At 47.7% G+C, this 22,155-nt stretch overlaps 1 long non-coding RNA gene across 2 annotated transcripts; it reads left to right on the top strand.

The window, feature by feature from the left end:
• Positions 1-1,508: 1,508 nt before the first annotated feature.
• LOC309843408 lies at positions 1,509-6,377 on the top strand. 2 transcript variants are annotated; one of them, XR_014300129.1, is made up of 4 exons: positions 1,509-1,913; positions 2,456-2,766; positions 5,018-5,907; positions 6,059-6,377. It is a non-coding gene; the product is annotated as an uncharacterized lncRNA (long non-coding RNA). The 2 variants fall into 2 exon arrangements; XR_014300128.1 differs by having other exon boundaries at positions 1,509-2,766.
• The last annotated feature ends 15,778 nt before the right edge of the window (positions 6,378-22,155 follow it).

The raw sequence follows: 22,155 nt of genomic DNA on the forward strand, positions 1-22,155 counted from the left end.
GGCACTCCATGGTCCTGCTAATGCCACAGCGAGCCGAGCGGCCGGTGCGTTCCTGGCACCACTGGGCACCGTGAGCTCATCCTGTCATTAAAGGAAGAGGAAGAACAGGAAGAGGGGAGCCGAGCAAAGCTCTGCCACTCGCTGCCTCCCACGCGTCTTTGGAGAGGCCAAGTGGCCAGGCCCGCCCACGGTTCGAAGCCCCCCCCCTTCCCCCCCAGCTCTGGGCCGGGGCTTCCCCGGGAGCACCAGCCCGGAGCCGTCCTGCCAGTCTTTCTGGAGCATCTGGGTCTGCATCTGCGATGGCTTCCAAGGGCCCTTCGCCAAAGAGAAGATTGTCCTTCCTGATCTTGATTTTCACGCTTTTCATTTCCCTCTGGCTCCGCTGAACTCTCGCATTTCTGAGACCCGGCGGGGAAAGCCCGAGCTCGAGCTAGGAATCCGCGCTGCTCTCTCTGCCTCTGAGCCACCGCCCGCCCTGTTCCACCTGTCGGGAACCGCCCTGCCTTCTCCCTCGGCCCGGGAGCCGGAAGGCGCGTCCTCCCTCGCTAGCCTGTCTCTCGGCTCCCTTCCAAACCGAATACTCGCCTGTCTTCGCTGCTGTCTCTTCGGAGACCCGCCTCTCTCCCCTTCATTGTCCGCCGTTCCAGCTCTTCAGTGTTTCTGGGTTTCTCTGGATCTGTCGGTGGCGAGTGACACCCTTGCCTCCAGGTCACCTTCCTAGTGAGACATTCTACTTATTACAAAAATCAAGCTGTTTAAAGTTTTAACTGCCCCCCAACATGTTTGTATCTTCCTGCTCTGCTTCATTATTTTTCTGTTAGCGCTTTCTTCTTGCGTTGTTAATACACAGTGAGGCCCCTTAGCCGCACAGCCCACTTGGCTTTAACTTGAGGGAAGGGAAAATTTGGTGACTGGTTCCTGTCCTTGGTTGCAGATTCACCCCTGACGAGTCGTTTGTCTCACAACTGTGCCGTTTGGACCCTAGTGTCGCGCTAGGCTCTCACTTTACCACGTATTTTCACTTATTGTCTTGCTTATTACTTGTCTCTGCCATTGGAATACAAGGTCCATGAGGACGGAGATTTTGTCTGTTCGGTTCTCTGTGACACTTCCAGCCTCTAGAAGAGTCCCTGGTCCTTGTAGGCTCTCAGCAAACGTTTACTGAGTTTACTGGATGGATGGACCCACCCGTCCCCTCTCCCAGGGGCCCCCACACCTGCTTGCTTAACTGTTATCCATGGGGGCTCTTTGGGGGTTCATGGGTTTGTAAACTTGACTCACTAACTGGCCAACTGGTGATTTGGTGTAGAAAGGGGTCTGAGCGCCAAGAGCAACCGCTCTGAGAGATGAGGAAAACCAGGCCCAACATTAATTACTTTAGGACAACTGCTCCTCTGAGAGACGCACCTCTCAGTGTGTCTGCTGCTCGTGGAGGCTGTGTCCTAGGGCGTGTTTCCTCACGGAAAGAGAGCCATCAGCTTGTCTGGGAGGGGCCTTTGGTTCATGAACTGTCATGTGTTGGCTTTAATTTTTTTTTTAAAGATTTACTTATTTGAGAGAGAATGAGAGAGAAAGAGTACGCATGTGCCCCAGAGGAGGAGCAGAGGGAAAAAGAGAGAGGGAATCTGAAGCAGACTCCGCACTGAGCAGGGAGCCCCACATGGGGCTCAGCCTCATGACCTGAGATGTTGACCTGAGCCAGGCGTGTTGGCTTTAATTTCTAAAATGTCCAGGGACCACATCTTAAACAGACTTTCATTTCGAGGGCAGAGTAGACGGCGAGAGCTCGGTTCCTTCCGAGCTCTGTACCAGCTAATGCAGAGCTCGGCCCGGAAACCCACCTGGCTCAGGCCTGGACCTTTGTGGAACCAGTGCCCGTGAGGGGCAGGCAGAGAAGGAACCATCTGGCAAGTGTGTGTACCCCAGGCTCGGGGAAGGGTTGGGGCTGGGAGGGACGGAGGGACAAGTATGGTTGCCAGTGGCAGCCAGATGGGGACTTGTTATTCAATAGTTCAGGCTGAACCCGGGGGCCAGCGGGGAGTGAGCAAGTGACAGAGAACCAGACTTGGTCCTGGCACAGCACCTTTGTGTGAAGTAGAAAAAGACAACAGGAAAGGATGTCTCCTCACAGCTGTCGGAGGGACTCTGGGAGGGACAGGAGAAAGCTAAGCTAAGTGGGACAAGACAAAGACCAGGTGACAGGACCTGACTGGAGGACATGGAGATTGGGGGATGGAAAATTCTGGTCCCTCAGAGAACGGAACTCCAGGCAGGGAGCCCGTTATGGCCGAGCGAGGCTGGGCCCAGTTACCAGGTAAAAAGGCAGCAGAAACCCAGTTAGTGGGACCCGACAGGTCAAGGCCCAAGTGTGTCAGCACAGGCGGGCAGTAATAGGGGCGGTCATGCTGGCTTCTGGGTTTGTCCCGCAAAGATCCATTCGTGCGGTTTACAGCAGTTGGTGACTCTGCAAGTGCCGCACCAGGATTAGCAGAATCCTCCTCATCTGGGAACTTGTTAGCAATGCAGAGTCTCAAGTCTGCCCCAGGCCTGCCCAGAGTCTCGAGTTCTACAGAACTCACAGCTGATGCTGGTACGTTCTTGGAGAATTCTGCTTTAGCTGAGAAGTCCAAGCTCCTGTTTTAGGCTCTGGGGGCTGGAGGGACACCATGTCTGTGCAAGACCAGTAAAGCAGATGTTTATGGGAAGTGTCCACCCTGCAAAACCGAGGCAAGGATTCGGGATTGAGGCTTGAGGAATAGACCTGTGGTGAGTATTTCTTCCGCCTTCAAGGGGAGCTTTTCCTTAGCCCTGAGTCCAGGCCTGAGGTATCATTTCTCATAGTCATAGGGAGAGGCTTAGTATTAAAGGATACCAAGTAATTATCGTTTATTTTGTTGGGCATGATAATAGTATAATGGTAAAAGAAATGTCTTTATTTTCTTTTGCGGATGCGTAAAATGAGTAAATGCGTGAAATGTCTAGGACTGAAATGACATGTGAAGTTGGATTGGGGCTTTTTTTTTTTTAAGATTCTTTTTTTTTTATTTGAGAGAAAGAGTGAGAGAGTACAAGCAGGGGAAGCAGCAAAGGGAGAGGGAGAAGTAGGCTCCCCACTGAGCAGGGAGCCCGATGCTGGGCTCGATCCCAATTCCCCGGGATCATGACCTGAGCCAAAGCGCCCCTTGGATTTGCTTGAAATAAAACATTTCAGCAAAGGTGCAAAAGGAAAGAGCAAATGTGGCAAAATCCTGATAATTGTGGAATCTAGGGGGAGGTCTACATGGGGGTTGATTCTATTACTATCTGTAGTTCTTCCCGTATTTGATAATTTTCATTTTAAAAAAGCATGAGGGGGGCACGTGGGTGGCTCAGTGGGTTAAAGCCTCTGTCTTTGGCTCAGGTCATGATCTCAGGATGCTGGGATCGAGCCCCTCCCCCTCTCTTTCTGCTTGCCTCTCTGCCTACTTGTGATCTCTCTCTCCTTGTCAAATAAACAAATAAGATCTTAAAAATAATAATAAAAATTAAAAAATAGAAAAGCATGAGGATCTAGTAAAATGTGATACTTGATAACACTGTGTTGTGTAATTGAAATTTGGGAAAAGAGTAGAACTTACATGTTCTCATTAAAAAAAGATAAATACGCGATGGGGCACCTGGTGGCCCAGGCAGTTAATTGTCTGGTTAAGCGTCCAACTCTTGATTTCAGTTCGGATCATGATCTCAGGGTTGTGAGATCAAGAGCCCTCATGGAGCTCCACTTTTGGTTGGGAGTCTGCATGAGATTTCCTCTCTCTCCCTCCCCAGCACCCCCCACCCTGCACCCTTTCCCCCTGGTGCACGTCCTCTTGCCAATAAATAAATAAATAGAATATTAAAAAAAAGAGAAATATGTGAGGTGATGGATATGTAAGTTAACTAACTGGGAGAAATCTTTTCAGAGTGTATATGTATATCAAATCACAACAGCGTACCCTCTAAATATCTTGCCATTTTGTCAATTCTACCCCAGTAAAGCTGAAAGTTATTTCTTATAAAAACATGAAATACGGGGCACCTGGGTGGCTCAGTGGGTTAGGGCCTCTGCCTTCGGCTCAGGTCATGATCTCAGGGTTCTGGGATCGAGCCCCGTATCGGGCTCTCTGCTCAGCAGGGAGCCTGCTTCCTCCTCTCTCTCTCTGCCTGCTGCTCTGCCTACTTGTGATCTCTGTCAAATAAATAAATAAAATCTTAAAAAAAAAATAAAAACATGAAATACAGAGAGAAGCAAACGACTGTTAAATGCCCAGCTGAAACCAACCTCGTTTTCCTCAGCGGGCTCCTGCCTTCGGGCTGGGGCTTGAGACAGAGGTAGCAAAGCCTCAGCCTCTGTGGCCCACCCAGCCTCTTAAACCGAAGGGCCCCCTGCGTGGCCCGTGTCCCAATCCCCACCTGAAGCTGTCACAGCGGTACAGAGTACCGCGAACCTGCTTGTGCCTGCAGGAGCCAGAAAGGGCCTCACTGGAGCTCAACATTAGGGGAGAGAGAAGTTCTGCCTCATTAGGTAACACAGGCCCTAGGGAGGGGATCAGGTGTGGAGGAAGGAAAGGAAAGGGGACCCGCCTCCCAGCCCCCACCCAGCTCCTCACCCAGTGGCTGGTAGCCCGGCCGCCTCCTCCCCAGGGAATGCTGGCTGCGCTCAGCCTGGTTTTCGGGACTTTTCTGAGGGCTGCTTAGTGTTTCATTCTGAGCCATTTAATACTTTTTTTTTTTTAAGATTTTATTTATTTATAAGAGAGAAAAAGAGAGACAGCAAGACAGAGACAGGAGGGGCAGAAGGAGAGAGAGAATCTCAAGTAGATTCCACGTAGGCCTGGATCCTTGCACCCCGGGGTCATGACCCGAGCTGGAAGCAAGAGTGGGACACTTAACCGGTGGTGCCACCGAGGCTCCCCGAGCCATTTAGTACTTTTAAAATGTGGGGCTTTGTGGCCCTTGAACCATTCCTTATTTTCCTCATTCTCTGATTTCTCCTCAGGTAGTTTTTGGTGGATAATTTGGAGGCCTGGAGGGAGCTCCAAAAACAGAGCAAGAACTCAACATTGGGTCCTCACATAAGAGTTTCTGCTGTCTCCTGGAAGAGTCTGTTTTGTTAGTGTTGATGGGGAGAGTTCATTGCCTTTGGTTCCCTGCCCGTGCTGCAAGCAGAGCTCGAGCTTTACCCCAGTTCTCAAAGTCTCCCATGGGCACAGTAACTCCCACAGAGCACTTATCTTTATAGATTGACCCTAGAAATCCCCAGGCCTAAAGACCATTTTCTGTCTTGACATCCCAGGCTGCGTCAGCATTGGCTCGCGGGGTAGTTCATCCATGCTGGCTCGAAGGGGAAAAGCTCTTTATTTTCCCATTAAAAAAAAATTAAGGATCTTCTTTCATTATGGAGGTCTGGGAACAGACCACAATTCATTACACTGGCTGCATTTTTGCATTCCCTGAGCATTTTAGAGTTCCCATGGCTAATTGTCCATGATGTTTTGGTAAAATAGGCCACAGGTTCACCCCTTTGTCCCAGAAAAAGAAACAGGAGCATGAGATTAGTCAACAAAACAGGGACGCAAGGCGTTCTTAGGCAGGGATGCCTGGAATTCACATTCCTTTGTGTATTTGTTTGTTGGCTCGCTTATTTATTTTATGTTATTATATTTAGTAATCTTTACACCCAACGTGGGGCTTGAACTCACGACCTTGAGGTGGTCTCACGGGTTCTGACTGAGCCGGCCAGGCAACCCTGCCTATTTATTTAACACGGTTTTGGTTGAGTTTCCATGCAAGTCAGTCCCTGGGTTAGCCCTCGAGGTTCACAGGTGAGAGGACGTGGACTCTGCGCTGAAGTTGTTCCCAGTCTAGAAGGAAGAGAGACACCAACAGGTGTGTGACGCCAATGGAGTGGAGTGTGGTGTGGGTGGGAGATAGGACCCCCTTCCCCGACACCGGTCTGGGAGCAGGGGAGGTGTGATACCACTTGGGCTTGGAGCTCTGCTTTTACTAGTTTTTTCCATCTCTGTTTCTCCATCTGTAGACTGGGGCCGAAATAATGGCTACCAGAAGGGCTTGAGAGGAAGAGGAAATGACGTCATGCCTGGAAAGTTACTGTATTGTTAGTAGCTACCTACCGTATTTACCACCCACTGTTTGGTTCTGCCCGCATGATTTAAGACCTTACTAGTCTGTAAGCTCCCTGAAGACCACCGCTCCTGTTCAACCACTCATCCTTCCAAAAAACCCCCTTGCTTTCCAAATTAGGTACAAATGTCCCTCACAGACCTTTTAAATATAGTAACAATAACATTTACTGAGTACTTAACTGGGTGTCTGGTGATTTTCTAAGCACTTTCACATGCTTATTTTATCCTCTTTCCCCCTCTTTCTGTATTACAATCTTAAATTTCCAACATGCACCCAACTTTCCACAGAAGAGGGTTAAGGGAAAAGTTCCCAAACTTCCCCTTTGGGAACCACCTTGCGCCACCCCCACCCCCATCCCAACATTAAAGGACCAGGCTGGGCTGGATTATTCTCCATTTGAATGGCAGTTAATGCTGGAAAGAATCTGGCTTCAGTGGCCTCCTTGCCTCCAGGCCAGTTCAGATGAGAGATTATGATTGTTATGGTACCAGCCTAGTACCCAAGATTGAAACAGAGATAATTCTTTGCCCTTGAATGGGAAGCTGTGGTCCTTGGGAGACAAGCTGGGAAAAGAGGAGTGAGGTGCAGGGGAGAAGGGAGACCTATTTAATCGCTTTATTTTTAGGAAAACAATCATTTTAATGATTCGCCCTTTAATTTATAAAACAAACACAGCTGTGTCTGGACGCCCTTTATCTGATTTCCAAGGTGCTAACCTTTCAGCACAGGGCTCCAGGGGGACAGCCCAATGTGGAGATGAATAGAGGTCCCATCATGAGCTCAGAAATGCTGCCAGGAGTTGGGGGACAGGGACTGGGCAGCCCAAGTACCCTGATACTGAGGCCCCTCTCACTGAGAGCCAGAGGGGATGCACAGGAACTGGCACGCCTGTTTGCAGTAGGAGTCAGACACATAGTCCTTGGTCATAAAGACTCCTTGCATCTATGCAGCGCAGAGCAGACAATATGCCACTTGTCCCCTTAGCGTCCTTTCTATGCCCATAAACCAGGACTTGGGTTTCACTGGCTCTCCAACATATAGGGTGATGTCTGGCACTGAGTAGGCTTCATGAAAGGTTCTTTCAATCTGTCAAAAGGCACATATGTTGGGGCGCCTGGGTGGCTCAGTGCCTTTGGCTAAGGTCGTGATCCCAGGGTCCTGGGATCGAGCCCCGCATCGGAGTCTCTGCTCCTCAGGGAGACTGCTTCCTCCTCTCTCTCTGCCTACTTGTGATCTTTGTCTGTCAAACAAATAATAAATAAAATCTTAAAAAAAAAAAAAAAGGCATGTATGTTGGGGCGCCTGGCTGGCTTAGTTGGAAGAGCATGGGACTCTTGATCCTAGAGTTATGAGTTTGAGCTCCACATTGGGTGTAGAAATTACTTAAAAATAAATAAACTCCAAAAAAACCCAGGCATATATGTTTAGCACAGTGTGGAATCACGGACTGGATACTGGAACAGTAAAAGGTCACTGGTGGAAAAACAGGTGGAAATGATTTTTTAATTTTTTTTTAAAGAAATGTCAAATTTCTGACTTTTATTTATTTATTTATTTGACAGACAGAGATCACAAGTAGGCAGAGAGGCAGGCAGAGAGAGAGGAGGAAGCAGGCTCCCCGCTGAGCAGAGAGCCTGATGCGGGACTCGATCCCAGGACCCTGAGATTATGACCTGAGCTGAAGGCAGAGGCTTTAACCCACTGAGCCACCCAGGTGCCCCAAATTTCTGACTTTTTAAAAAAGATTTTATTTATTCATTTGAGAGAGAGAGACAGAGCATGAGCAGGGGGAGAGGCAGAGGGAGAGGGAGAAGTAGGCCCCCCATGAGCTGGGAGTCCCACGTGGGGCTCGATCCCAGGACCCGGAGATCATGACTTGAGCCGAAGGCAGGCGTTTAACCGACTGAGCAACCCAGGCGTCCCTCTTCCTTTTCTTTGACATAGTACTCATTAATAAATGTTCTCCCTGTTTCAATCGCCTGACTAAAATCATCTTTTAAAAAAAATTATGTTCAGTTAGCCACTGTATAGTACTTCATTAGTTTTAAAATCGTCTTCTTAATTGTTCACTGCATTTTTTTTTGATGCCTCTTTCAAAAACTGGAGATGTATGCAACAGAACCTGTCTCAGTGGTTGGTTCAGAAGATGTTTGTTAATTTTAGTGAGAGACGTTAACAGCAACTGCCGTTAGAATCCAACTTTAGGGGATGTCTGGGTGGCTCAGTTGGTTGGACGACTGCCTTCGGCTCAGGTCATGATCCTGGAGTCCCGGGATCAAGTCCCGCATCAGGCTCCCAGCTTCATGGGGAGTCTGCTTCTCTCTCTGACCTTCTCCTTGTTCATGCTCTCTCTCAAGTAAATAAATAAAATCTTAAAAAAAAAAAAAAAAAAAGAATCCAACTTTAGTGCTAGGAGCCGTCTTGAGATACTGTCCAGAACCACTTCTTTTCTTTACTACTGTGGAAGCTGAGGGCCAGAGGGCTTACGTGAATTCATCCAGCAGATTACTAGTAGGACAGCAGGTTGGGGTCCTACTAACCTGGTGAAGCATCCTTCCCTTTTTACCCCCTTACGTCATGCTCTGGGAATGGCAGTGTCCAGAGGCAGGGACCACTGAGTCTGAGTTACCATCTCTCTAGGACCCAGCAAAGTGTGTGGCATGCAGAAGACTCCTATCAATGGGTTTTAAATGAATATGTGATCTAAATTCTTACCTTCTTCTAGAAGTTTGAAGAGTGATGTTTCTGAAATTCTTCAAGAGACTTATAACTACACCCCAAATCAGCATACTTCATACCATCTCTGCCCCACGGGTAAGCAAATGGCCTGACAGAGTTCTAGTGAACGAGTTTTCTCTGGAATTCTCAGGGACTTGAGAGCAACATGGTACCCTGCTTGGGACATGGGGGGGTGGGTGTCTGTCTGTTTCCTCTGGCTCGCATGGGCAAGGGGCCATCAGAGTCTTCCTTGACTCTGGAAATCTTCTATGTCATAGGGAAAAAACAGCTTGAAAGTTCCTCACAGACCTATCTGTCAGTGTTCTTGGTCCCACTCTTCAGACCTGAGCCGGTAATCAATTAGGAGTCCGCATAGGTAAGGAGAAGGATCACCTGTGAGGAAACTCCACGCTCTGATCCTCTCATCTTTCTCTGCTGTGGCTGGAGAAGCATCTGCCTCCCCAAGGCCAGGTTTTCTCTCCTTCTCTCTTCCAAAAGTCAGCTTGGAAAGGTTGTGCCCCTCTGGACCCGCCTTCCCTTTGGTTTATGTCAGCATCAGACTTGAATTCCCCGGAGGAAATTAAATAAACACAGGGACCCAGGATGTAATCCAAGGAGAAGAAGTTTCTATTTTAACCAAGAGCTCCTGCCCCCAACTAAATTGCCTTCTGTGGTGAGGCCATTTATAGTTGGGACCAGGAGGGGTAGTTAACAGGCATGAAAGAAAATGTCTTGGACTTGCTTTTATATGCGGAAGGAGTAGAATAAGTGACCAAAATAAGACGAGTGTCCTGTAAGGAGTGATATTTTATGAGGCACCCATTTGCTTCCAAAAATGACTTTAAGATGTTTAATGTTAAAAACACACATACTATAAAAATCATACTATAAAAATCACACAGATACCTATAGAGATAGAGGGAATGCGGATATATATAAATAGAAGAAAAGTCAAATATACACTTATACATGGTAAATGGAGATAAAACAGAAGAACAATACTAGTACATTTGTTGTGACTGAGTCCCCAATATGGCTCTGGAATTTCCGGCAGTTAGAGATGGTAACTCTCTTACAATAGGATATGTAATTTTCATCTGGGAAAAAGAAGAGTGTGTGTGAAATAATGGCATTGCCAAGATCCACACAGAGGTGTTGAGGAGAACAAATTTTCTGTACTGCTGAATAGTCCTACTAAAAGTATTCAGGACAGAAACACCTCCGTTTGTGCCTCCTTGTCACGCTGGTTTTCGTGTTTAGAGCTGACAAAGTCCCAGGTATATTCTGTCTCAGAGTTAGAAGTGGCAACGCAGGAAGCAAATAGCCTTAAGAAGGATAAAAATATGAAGGCATCCCTCACAGGCTGAAGACTGTGGAGAAATGAGCAGAAATATAGCATCATCCCAGAACAGCTTCAGCAATTTACTAATTTAAGCAAATAATTAAGTCCTGGAGATGGGCTTTGGATTCTGAGAGGGATCCATTTCCAATGGCACAGATATCTTGGCATGGATGAGAGAAAGTTTGCTCAGAAATACATCCTTTGCCCAAAGGGAACACAGAGCCAGTGTAAAGTACTTGTTCACTCAGCTGAACAAGCCTTAGAAGGCCGACACATGTTTTTCTTTCATTAAACTGAGAAGGGACATCAAAAGGAATTCTTCTAACACACAGGCTGGGAGTGTAGCAGATCTGGAGGTCTGCCGGACTCACCTCTACACAATTCTGTCTTTCGACCTCTGCTCAGCTCCCAGGTAGACCTGTATCCTGCCCATGTTCTCAGGAACCATGGCCACTGGCCATTGATATATGGCTTAAGTGCCTGCTGATGGAGGAGACCACCCCTATCCACCCAGACCTTACCCCCACCTCAGGGGCTATGGCCGCTGAGAATCTCTGAAGAAAGGCCAGCGTACACACTCACCTCAGTTTAGGGGGGAAGGTGATAAAGAACATTATTAGGTCAACTGAAGAAAGGATTGTATCAATACTAAATTCACTGAAGTTTGATCATATCCTGTGGTTATGTAGGGGAATATTTTTGTTCTTAGTACATACACACTAATGTATTTAGGGGTAAAGGGCCATGATGTACATCAATCAAAAGATTTGAATCAAAAGATTCAGAAAAATGTTTTACATATGTACATTTATGTAAACACATAGATTTACACATATATGTACATATTGATAAAAGAGGGATTAGAAAGAATAAAATAAATTAAAATTAAAATAATAAAATAAATTAAAAAGATAAAATTTAATTTTAAAAAATTAAAAATTTAAAAAAGAGAGGGAGAGAGAACACGTGATGAAATAAATAGGGAAAATGCTAACAATGGGCGGATCTGGGCAAAAAGTAGGTATTCTGTGTCCAGCTCAGATTCTTGCAACTTTTCTGTATATTGAAATTATTTTCAAATACATTTTTTAAAAAACATTTTATGCTCTTAGATGAACAACTCTTGGGGTCTTGTTACATAAACCTAGACTGTCTTCTCTCCTTTTGATCTTCAACAAACATGTTGAAAGAGGGGTCAACACTCGCTACCTCATTTCCCTGCCTTCACTTCCTACCGCAACCCAGCAGGACTGTGCTCTGCCCACAACGTCTCGCTTCGCTGTTGTACCCCGGTTCCTCAGCCAGTGTTCTCCACTCGGTAGTCTCTCAATAATCCAGATCCTTATGCTTTGTCAAGTGACCTCTCCACAGCACTGTCATTGCCGACCATCCCTGTCTACCTAGAACTCTTTCCAGAGCTTTTGACCCACCATGCTCTGAGGACGCCCTCTCAATTGTTCCCTGGACCCAGTTTCAGTAAATGGAGGCTGTCCCAAGATTCGGTTTTGGGTTTCGCTTCTCTTTTCCCTTTCTGTCTCTTCTTTTTCAACCCCTGAGCCAGAATTGTGAAGATGGCAGTGGTGGGAATGACTTCCAGAATTGTATGTTTAATCTTCCCGTTCTCCCAGACTCCAAGAATTCCATGTCCAACTGCCTTCATCTCAGCCCATGGTCTTCCTCTTTGACCCAATCCCATTCTAAGGTCAGTTTGTAGATCATCTGGACTCATGACCCCAAATTCTTGTCTGCATCTTTTGGCCCCATGTCCAATCTTGTTGGACATTCTCCTCTGCAGTAAATTTCCAATCTTACCCTTCTTTTTCATACCCACTTCTCTGACCTAGTCAGGCCTTTATCGTTCCTGCTTTCACTATTAGAACAGCCTTTAACTATCCTACTCACCTCTTACCCTACATTTTTGTACTGCCAAGAAGCTGTATTTCTAAAACTCTGATCAGATCACTCCTATGGAGGCATCCCTTCTTGGCTTTCCAATACCAACAAAATAAAATCCAAATATCTCAGCATTCAAAGTTCTCCATTATTTAAATACATCCTATCATTCCAACCTTATCTTAAAGTACCATACACTCCACGCTGGTGGTCTGGGCACTGTGCCTTGAATCCCCTTTGCCCCTCCCTCTGCTTATAACACCATCTTCCAATCATCCAAGACCAAAACCCAGTGCTGCATGTACTAAAAAGTACTCTGAGTTACTCTCTTCCTCTTCTGGGTTCCCTTGTCTGGTTGTATCTCCGGTGCTTCTATTGTCTGTTTCTCCACCAGCAAACCCACCTTTAACCGACTGCTCCTGAAGCAGGCTCCTCCTTTGGCACCTCACACCTTGTGGAGGCATTCTGTCTATGCGTAGGCTTTGTCAGAAACCTCTACAAGTTTAGTTAAATCTACATTTAAGAGGTAAAATCTTTCTCCAGCCTTCCCTTGTTGATTAGAACATCTCAAGTTTGGAGATGAGATTTGCTTTTCTGGGATCCTGGGATTAGGGAGAAGCCAGTGTAGGCACTAGTTGGGAAAGCACCAGTTTGCCTATGGGACTGGGACAAGAGCAAGCAGGGAGGAGACATCTGTTGGAGAATCAGACTAGGACCAGGAGGAAATGGGGAGAAAGGAATAGCCCTTCAGGTGTGAGACATGCTCCTAGGTAGAAGGTTGTGTTGGTTAGCTCTTCTGGGAGCAGATGCTAAGACAGAACCAGAATCTAAATTCATTGTGGAGTGTTGTGCACTGCATTGTGTCCCCTTCCAAATTCATATCTTGAAGCCCAATACCCCACTTTAACTCTGTTTGAAGGTAGAGACTTTAAGGAAGTAATTAAGGTCAAGTGAGATCACACAGGTGGGGCCTTGATCCAACAGGACTAGTGTCCTGACAAGAAGAGAAAGACAGCCTCTCTCTTTCCCTACTTACACGAGGAAAGGCCATGTGAGCACCAAGTAAAAAGGTGACCATCTACCAACCAGGACAAGGGTCCTTACCAAAAACCAACTATAGTGGCACCTTGATCTTGAATTTCTAGCTTCCAGATATATCTGTGGTCTAAGCCACCCAGTCTGTTTTTTTTTTTTTTTTTTAAATGACGGCCCGGACTGGACAGACTAACTCAGGGGGTAATCCCTGTGAGAGATTAGACGGTGAGTAAGCAGAGTTGGGTAGGGAGATCTGACGTAGATCTGACGGAGTCCCAGCTAGCCAACAGAGAGCTCTGGAGCCAAGGCTGTCCTACCCTAGCAGAGGCAGCCAACCCTGATACTCTTGGGTGTTCAGTCACGGCCTGGGGCCTCCCAAGGAAGAGCTGGCCTCAGAGCTGAGGTGGGGGCAGAAGGCTCTAGCATGGGGAGGCAGTCAGCTCACTGCACTCCTTGCAGCTCAAAGGCAAGTTGTTTCTTGAGGGGGAAATCTGGAAGGCGACCTAACGCCCTAACTACCTCTTTGGCGAGGTAGTCAGACTGGCCGGTCCCAACTAGGTGTGGAGGCCTTTCCATCTCCTCTGCCACCCGAACTCCCGCTTCCACTATTTTCTGGGCTCCCATGTCTTCTGAATATGGCGCTCCTGGTACTTCATGAAGAAAGTGTGGAGGGGACCCAGGGGCTCCCGCATCACCATGCTGGTGGCTTGAGTAGAGAGGAGAGAGGTTTTCAAATCGCGTGTGAGCAGTCTGTGAAGTGTAGGCAGACCCCCGCTCTGTCCAGCAGGCTCTTGCCTCCTGTACCACCTCCCATGTCCCCCGTGAGAGACATGGCCGCGAGTCTAGCTCTCAGACCTGTTTGGAAGTGTTGCATTTGACTGACACAGCCTTGTCCCCTTCGTCGTCTCCCTGCTGCCCCTGGGCTATGGCCAAGAGACAGACTCCCCCCCACCCCAACTGTCCTGTGCTGGAAATCACCGAATCCTCCACGCTGCTGTCGCCTTAGGAAAGAAAGAGATGGGAGTCTCCTCCTGCCACTCACCCTCCCCTCACCGTCCCATTCTTTCTCCCAAACCCAGACTGGTGAGAAACTGCTGAGAAACAACATCCACAATTAAGTACGAGGTCACATTTAGTTCAGCACCATTGGCTGCTTAATTGGCTGGTTCAATTGCTGCTCTCCTCATCTGCCAACACAGCCTCTAACAAGCTTGCTCGCAGGGCAATTAATCCTCGGGTTCCCGAGACCCGGTGATGTAAGGAGCCATTGCCTTCCTGGGCATCCATTTGTCTGTGAACTTGTTGTGTGGGGGGGAGGGGAGCAGGTTCTCATCCAGACGTCCTGCAGGAAACTTAGTGGGGTCCAGAGGCCCAGTCAGCTCAGGAGGTGCCGGGACCCAGGAAGGAAGCTCTAGCCTTTCTTTAGGGCCCAGAAAAGGCAGGTCCGACTGTCCCTCTTAACCTGCCGGGGACCTCCCTGCAATCTGGGCAAAGGGGACAGAGAGGCAGTAAAGTCCAGCGGTTAGAGAAGGCGCCATCCATTGGAAACCCGGCTCTGTCTCTTATGAGCCATGGGGTCTTGGGAAAGTTATAGTTGCTACTCTTTCCTGGGCCCCGGAGTCTTTCCATGCAAAAAGGGGCTAATGACAACAGCTGTTCTGCTACCGCCCACAAATAAGGATTACATAATGTTGTCGATGTAAAGCGTTCAGCACAGTGCCCGGTGCTGATCATGAGGGCCGTGATGAGACTAGAGAAGCAGATGAAATCCTACAGCCCGGGACAGATGTTCTCAATTCTCAGCCGGCAGAGGGAACCAGAAATGCTGGGCAACGGGAAGATGACAGGGCCTGCAGTGGGGACAAGAGGCCGCTGGGAAGTCCACCGAGTCCAAGCAGAGCTGGAACTTGGATTTTTATGGGGCCAATCACCCATGTGAGGGAAGGCATCCAGGGGTGCCCCAGGGAGGGATACGCCCTCCTCCCACGCTCGCTCACCTCCTGTGTGTGGCCATCAGAAGGCAGGCGTGGACTGTTGTCACCGTTATCCGCGTGTGGAGCGCAGCTGGCACACGTTTCTGTGCGGTCATGCACTTGATCCTCTGATCAACCCTGTGAGGTTTAGGGAGGTTTACGTTTCCACGTGAGAAAACTAAGGCTCAGGGAGGTTGTCCCTTGCCTCAGTCGGCCACAGGGCTGGGTGCAAAGTGGATCTGGGGGTCCAGTTTTTTTCTGAGCCCAGCACGGCATTCCGCTGCCATGATCATAGTCACCACAACCTTGCCAAGGGCACGGGCTGCTGGGAGAGCTCGTCAATGCGTGACTTGACTCTGCCTGTGCCACTCACTGGGGCCAAGCCACACTGTGGTGACTCTTCCCAGTGTGATGGTGTTTGGAGGTGGGGCCTTTGGGAGATGATTAGGTCACGGGGGTGGAGTTCTCATGATGGGATTAGTGGCCACCTAAAAGAGACCCCAGAGAGCGCCCTCCCTCCTCTACCCCCTGAGGACAGAATGAAAAGCCAAACAGATGACCCTCTATGAACCAGGAAATGGGCCCTTGCTAAACACCAGATCGGCTGGCGCCTTGCTCTTGGACTTCCAAACCTCCAGAATTATGAGAACTAAATCTCTGGTGTTTACAAGCCACCAGCCTATTTTGTTACAGCAGCTGGAACTGACTAAGGCAAGTCTCTGACCTTCCACCAAGACTTACAGGCTGACTGTGGGACTAGCAGTTTGGATTTGAAAATACTTCCCCCCGGTTTCATTACTGAACCTACTTTGGGTTACCCTCCTATAATGGCCTGAAGGAGCTGGATCCTCTTCTTTTTAAAAAAATAACCTGTTTTTGTTTTTTAAGATTTATTTATTGACTTTATATAGACAGAGGGGAGAGAGAAAGAGCGCATGCGCATGTGAGTGCGCACAGTGGGAGGGGCGGAAGGAGACAGTCCTCAAGCCGGCTCTCTGCTGAGCAGGGAGCCCAACTGAGGACATGTCACCCATGAGGTCATGACCTGAGCGGAAACCACGAGTTGGATGCTCAACCAACTGAGCCAGCCCGGTGCCCCAGAGATGGAACCTTCTAATAACTGTTCTCATCCAGTAGCCAAATCCGAAGTCTCTGTTCCACCAGGTGTGGTTAGGAGAAAGACAAATCCCAAAGGGAAATGAGGTGTTTTTAGATGCTGGGAAAATGTTCTTTGAAAAATAGAAAGGATATCCTTTTCCCTTTTGTTTAAATTCTTCTGAGGAGGTTGAAGCCCTAGGAGGTCATTCCATTTTAGTCCGGCCTACCAGAGTTAGAAGGGGTTAGTTGGATGTGAGTGGTGAGCGCAAATGGTGAGCGCAAAAGAGGTGCTTGGTGAAGGTGACGGAGGTGCTCTGGCTTGCTGGGAGGGGTGCCCAGTGGCCCCATCTTGCCCGCGACCCCTTCACTTTGTTCACCTGATTTAGCAAGGGCTGCTATGCTCATCTGATTCCTATTCACTAGAAAACAGACATGGGGTCTGAATTCTCAATTTGGGCAGTAGGATTGAGTGTTATCCTTCCAGTGGATCTCAAAAGCAATTGTCTTGACTTCAAAAAAAAAAAGAAGTTTATTTAGGGATCCTGGGTGGCTCAGTTGGTTCAGCGATTGCCTTCTACTCAGGTCATGATCCTGGAGTCAAGTGATCTAGTCCTGTATGGAGCGCCCCTCTCAGCGGGGAGTCTGCTTCTCCCTTTGACCTTCCCTCTCTCATTCTTTCTCTCTCTCAAATAAATAAATAAATATAATCTTTAAAAAATAAAAAGTTTATTTAAAGTTTCTGAGTTACTGGGAAAATGAGAGAATAGGAGTAGAGCTATTTGAGAAGTTTGGGTGTCTAAGGAATGTGCCTTTTCTGGAGAATTCAGCTGCTTTCACTATGTCTAAGGAGGATGGGGGTAGAGGTGGAAGGGGCTTCGGGAAGGAGTCAATAAAATTATCACGGATCATAGAAATTCAAGATAATCTCCTGCCATCATTTCTTTTCAATTTCTTCCTCAAAAATTTTTCCACGGTTGGTAAATTGTTAAAATGGCTGATTTGGAGTTGTTTTCTTTTCTCTTTTCTTTTCTTTTCTTTTCTTTTCTTTTCTTTTCTTTCTTTCTTTCTTTCTTTTTTTCTTTCTTTCTTTCTTTTTTTTTTTTTACCGTATCTTTTCAGGCAGGCTTGTTAATGAGTGGGGCGATGGCTAAAAGGCAGGGAAGAAAAAGGAGGAGTCCTGATAATCCGCAAACTAGATAATTGGCCTGTGATTAATCAAGGGCAATATTTCAACACTGCGGCTTTTAGGGGAAGCACGGAGAGGGAACAGAGGGAAGAGCTGACATCTAAGAGCCTCGTTGTCTTAATGAAGAAGAAATCTGTTCATTGGAGTGTTAAGGAGTATGTGATATCCTAAGTACCCAATTAAGGAAGCCCTGGCAAGATTATTCATTTCAAGGAAGTATTAAGAAGGGTAGAAAATTTGCTCATTTAAGATAAAAACAACAACAACAAAACTCTATCCATTTTATAGACATTTCATAGACATATTAGCTGGCTCCCCAGGATCTGTCCATTCTCCCCTTCCCTTCTTAATAACATCTCCAATTTCTTGTGGGGAATCACCCTTCCTCCCCTTCTCAGCTGTGTGCACCATAGGTGACTCTACCTATGGTAGAGTACCCAGTCTACCTAGGACCCTACCTAGTCCTAGGCAGGGAGCCTGTGATCTGCCTTCAACCCTCAGGGCACTACGTTTCTCCTGGTCTTCTTGATGGGCGCCCAGTTGGGAACATCATTCTAGTTAGCACCTTGAGGCCAGCAAGACTCAGTTTGGCGAACTGGCAGCCATCTTGGGGGTCAGGAGATGAAAACCTCATATGGGGAGAGTCTGATGAGGAAATGAAGCTGAGAAATGAGAGTTGAAAAAAAGGTCTGGTTGCCTTGTTGGAGGTACTAGAATGAGCCTCCCTAGACTCCAGCCCTTCTCCTAGTCTTTTCCCTTCAATGGAGCCAATAAAGTTCCTTGCTTATTTGAGCTGATTTGGATTGGATTTTCTGTTGTTTGCAACTGAAACCGTCCTATCTGAAACAACAGCAGACACGAAGTCGGCATCACCCGTTAAGAACTCATCGGTGCTTGTGTCTTATACCCCAGGCACCGAGCCGCTGAGGCAGGTGCAAGTTTTAGGTCCTGTCCTTCCTTGCCTCACAGAGCCTGATGTGACAGAGGTCCACCCACGCTACACTTTGGATCAGGTTTGTTGGAACCATTCCCAGCCATAGCCTGTATCCCTAAACCGGCCAAACATTAACCAACACCCACCCTTGGTGCGCAGGGTGTGTTGGGACCCAATGCGAACTTATTTACACCCCCAGGAAAACTCTCAGATTGGAAAACAGTGGTTTCCCCTCGGCATGAAGAGTCCTGGTTCCTCTTCCCTCTGTTCTGACAAGTCACCAGCAAGGCTAAGCTTTAGTTCCTCCTTGGTAAAATAAAATAATTCTCATGTGGCTCTGCATGATCCTCTGTGCCAGTTGTCCTTGTCTGACATGGGTAGTGGACTTTTTAGAGAGAAATGCCCACACAGCTTGTCTTGTGAATGTCTGTTCCTGGCTTGTAAGAGACCCAAGGCAGAAGGTCACTCTTTTCCTACTGCATAGGACCGAACACTGGTAAATGAATGAAGGGGTGAATAAATGAATGAACTCCTTGGAACTACAGCCTCATCCAGTTTCTTACTTTGGAGGATTCCTAAGGAAGGGGTACACAAGGCAGGGTGTGCAACTAAAATCCCTGGGGAACTGCTGACCAACTGTGTGACCTTGGGCAAGTGACCTGAAGTCTCTGAGCTCAGTGTCTTCACCAGAAAACGAAGTGCTGGCATCCTTGCTATGAGGGTTAAATAAATACATGAACAGTGAAATATACAGATGGTCCGTAGATGACAGTTTCCTTCCACCATCCCTGCCCTGAACGCTCCCAGCGTTGGCCAAAGATTCAGTGCTTGGTCTCTGAGAACATCTGCCCAGACGTGCACTGATGCTCTTTTTTGTCATTCAGGAGTCCCTCTGCTTTAGAGGGTGACCTTGCACCTGGAGTTTTCTCCCCCCACCCCGACCCCGCCACCTCCACAGGAACTTTTCGAGTTTCTATTTTTTACTGACACAAATAACTCCACACTTAGTGGCCTGAAACAGCAATATTTATACTCTTATGGCACTTCCTGGAGGCCAGAAATCTGAGATCAGTTTCACGAGGCGGAAGTCAAGGTGCTAGCAGGACCTGTTCCTTTGGGACACTCTAGAGGAGAATCTGTTTCTTTGCCTTTTTCAGTTTCCCTTGGCTGCTTCGTCGTTCGGCCCGTGGCGCCCGACTCCAATCTGTTTGGTCCTTGTGCCACCTTCTCTTCTGCAGTCAAATCTCCCCCTGCCTCCCTCTGATAAGGACACCTGTGATTACATTTGGGGGCCCACCCAGATAATCCAGGATAATCTCTCCATCTCTCAATCAAGATCCTTGATTGACTTACACCTGCCATGTCCTTCTTGCCCTAGGAGGTACTATTCACAGGCTCCCGGGATTAGGATCTGGATATCTTTGGGGGCCATTATTCAGCCTCCCACCGGAAGCAAGCTCTGGGAGAGCCTGGTTGGTCCAGGCCACACTCCGGGGCTTGCTTCTTTCTGCCTTGGTGTTGATGGCTGTGCTACTGGGAGAGACAAAACACATTTCTTAAAGGGCTCTACACTGCTTTCTTGTGTTTTCTTTGCTGGTGAACTCATTCTGCTAACCATCGTCATTTGTCACAGGCAACAGGCAATAAAAGTCTCTCGGGCGCATTCATCTTGCCCCTCCCCTCCCCCCTCCAGGATGCAGGTCCACGAATGCCACTGTCCCCCCACAGCCCCGCAAGATGCCTCTGAGGATAACCAGTTGTTGGATGGTCCAGGCTGCCAGTCCATCTGCCCCTGAGGGGCAGGTCAGCAGTCTTGCCAAGCCTTCGAGAACTCTGTTCTTCTCATTGGGTGGGACTGGCAGCGTTTGAGCCTGTGGTAGGTATCCAGACTCTAGGAAAGTCTTTCTCACACAGGCCTGGGCGGGGCTTCATGGAGGAAGGGCCTATATGTCAATGAAAACAAAGTGAAGCCGCAGGCCCTGCTTGGTGGGACTTTGTTCTGCCAAATCCTTCAAGCCACACATCTCTGCCCTAACTCCCCTCTGCTAGGACATTCTGGTGTGGCTTTGCAGGAACAATACAGCTGGTTTCTAGGAAGTGCGAGGAATGGCTCCAGAGGACCGTGCTCTCTAGAGGACAGGTTAAATGGAGAGCTAATTCTCCTCAACCCTGGAGGTGGGAGATAGTTCTTGTCACCATCAGGATTAAATAGAGATGTTGCTCTAGCTCTTCTTTCTGCATGACTATTTGGGTTAAAATATTAATTTTTAATAGCAAGAAGGATGTACTGTTGTAATCACATCGAAATAAAACAGACTTAGGAAAGAATAACGCCAGATGCTGGAAAATGGCATTTAAAAAAAAAAATTGTATTTCTCATGGATGAATATAAGCCTATGTGTTTTATCCAATGTCTTCATCTGAGCAGAAATGAACATGCTTTACTAATTCCGATTAATTGGGTGAGGGGATGAGTGAGATGTCTGAATTACCGTCTGTTTTTAAACAGAGATGCAGTTTTATTATTTTCAAGAGCTTTGAGTAACGAAGCTAACAAGATGTTACCTAGGAGACATATTTACAGATTTATTCTTGAGGTAAAAAAGGCTCCAATTTAAAATTCAGCTGTTGGGAGGACAACATGGGCAAACTGAAGTCCTTACTGCAGGTGGGGATGTGTTGGTGTGTTTTGATTCACAGTAAACATGAACTTGTTTTGTGTTAATCCCCCTAGACACTGGTGCTGCACATTGAGGCCCTAGGCACCGGGCACACACGAACCATACCATGTAATTCTGTACCGCAGAGCCACCATGACATATTAGAGCAGAAATGACCTCTGCGGCCATCTGGTCAACCTTCATCTCTCCATCCGTGAGGAGCTTGAAGGCCAGAGAGGTGAGGTCACCTATCCAGCAGGAGTCCTCCTGGAGTGGGTGGAAGAACCAGAAGTGGGATGTCCACTTCCTGCTCCCAGGTCAGTTCTTTTTCCTCTCTGACTGCTCCCTCATACGCATCCACACCCACATTAGGGAAGGGGGAAAAGGAAAGGGTGAGAGAGAAGAGAAGAGGCACAGATTCTGATAAGATGATGGATCCTCTGACTGTAAGTTCTAACTGGATTTGGACCATAGTGTTGTTTACGTCTGCTCCTCTCCGCTGGGAAGCAGGCCCTGGGACTCTGGAGCTTATACAACCTGAACAGCAGTGGTTGCCATTTGTTCCGGGCTTGCTCTGTGCCGGACATTTCTAAACACTTTACATGGATTGACTCATTAGATCTTTAGAACAGCCCCACGAAAGGGTGCCTGGCTGGCTGGGTTGGTGGAGTGAGTGACTCTTGATTTCAGGGTTGTGAGTTTGAGCCCCAGGTTGGGTGTAGAGATTACCTAAAAAAATAAAATCTTAAAAAAAGTAAAGAAGAAAAAAGAACAGAAATGCCTGGGTGGCTCAGCTGGCAAAGCGTCTTCCTTCAGCTCAGGTCATGATCCCAGGGACTTGGGATCGAGTCCTGCATTGGGCTCCCTGCTTGGCGGAGGCTGGGGAGGTCTGTTTCTCCCACTCCCTCTGTTTCTCCCCCTGCTTGTGCATGTTCTCTCTCTCTCTCTGACAAACAAATAAATAAAATCTTAAAAAACAAACAAACAAAAAACAGTCCCATGAAGTACTATTATTAGCCCCATTATATTTATGAGCGAACCAAGGCACCAAGAGATTAAATAACTCAGTCAAAGTCATAAGAGACTAAGCCAGGACTCCAATCTAAGCCATCTGACTTCAGAGCCCTCTCTCATCCACCTGGCAATGTTCT

This window comes from Mustela nivalis (genome assembly GCF_964662115.1).
Source record: "Mustela nivalis genome assembly, chromosome: 11".
Classification (NCBI taxonomy): domain Eukaryota; kingdom Metazoa; phylum Chordata; class Mammalia; order Carnivora; family Mustelidae; genus Mustela; species Mustela nivalis.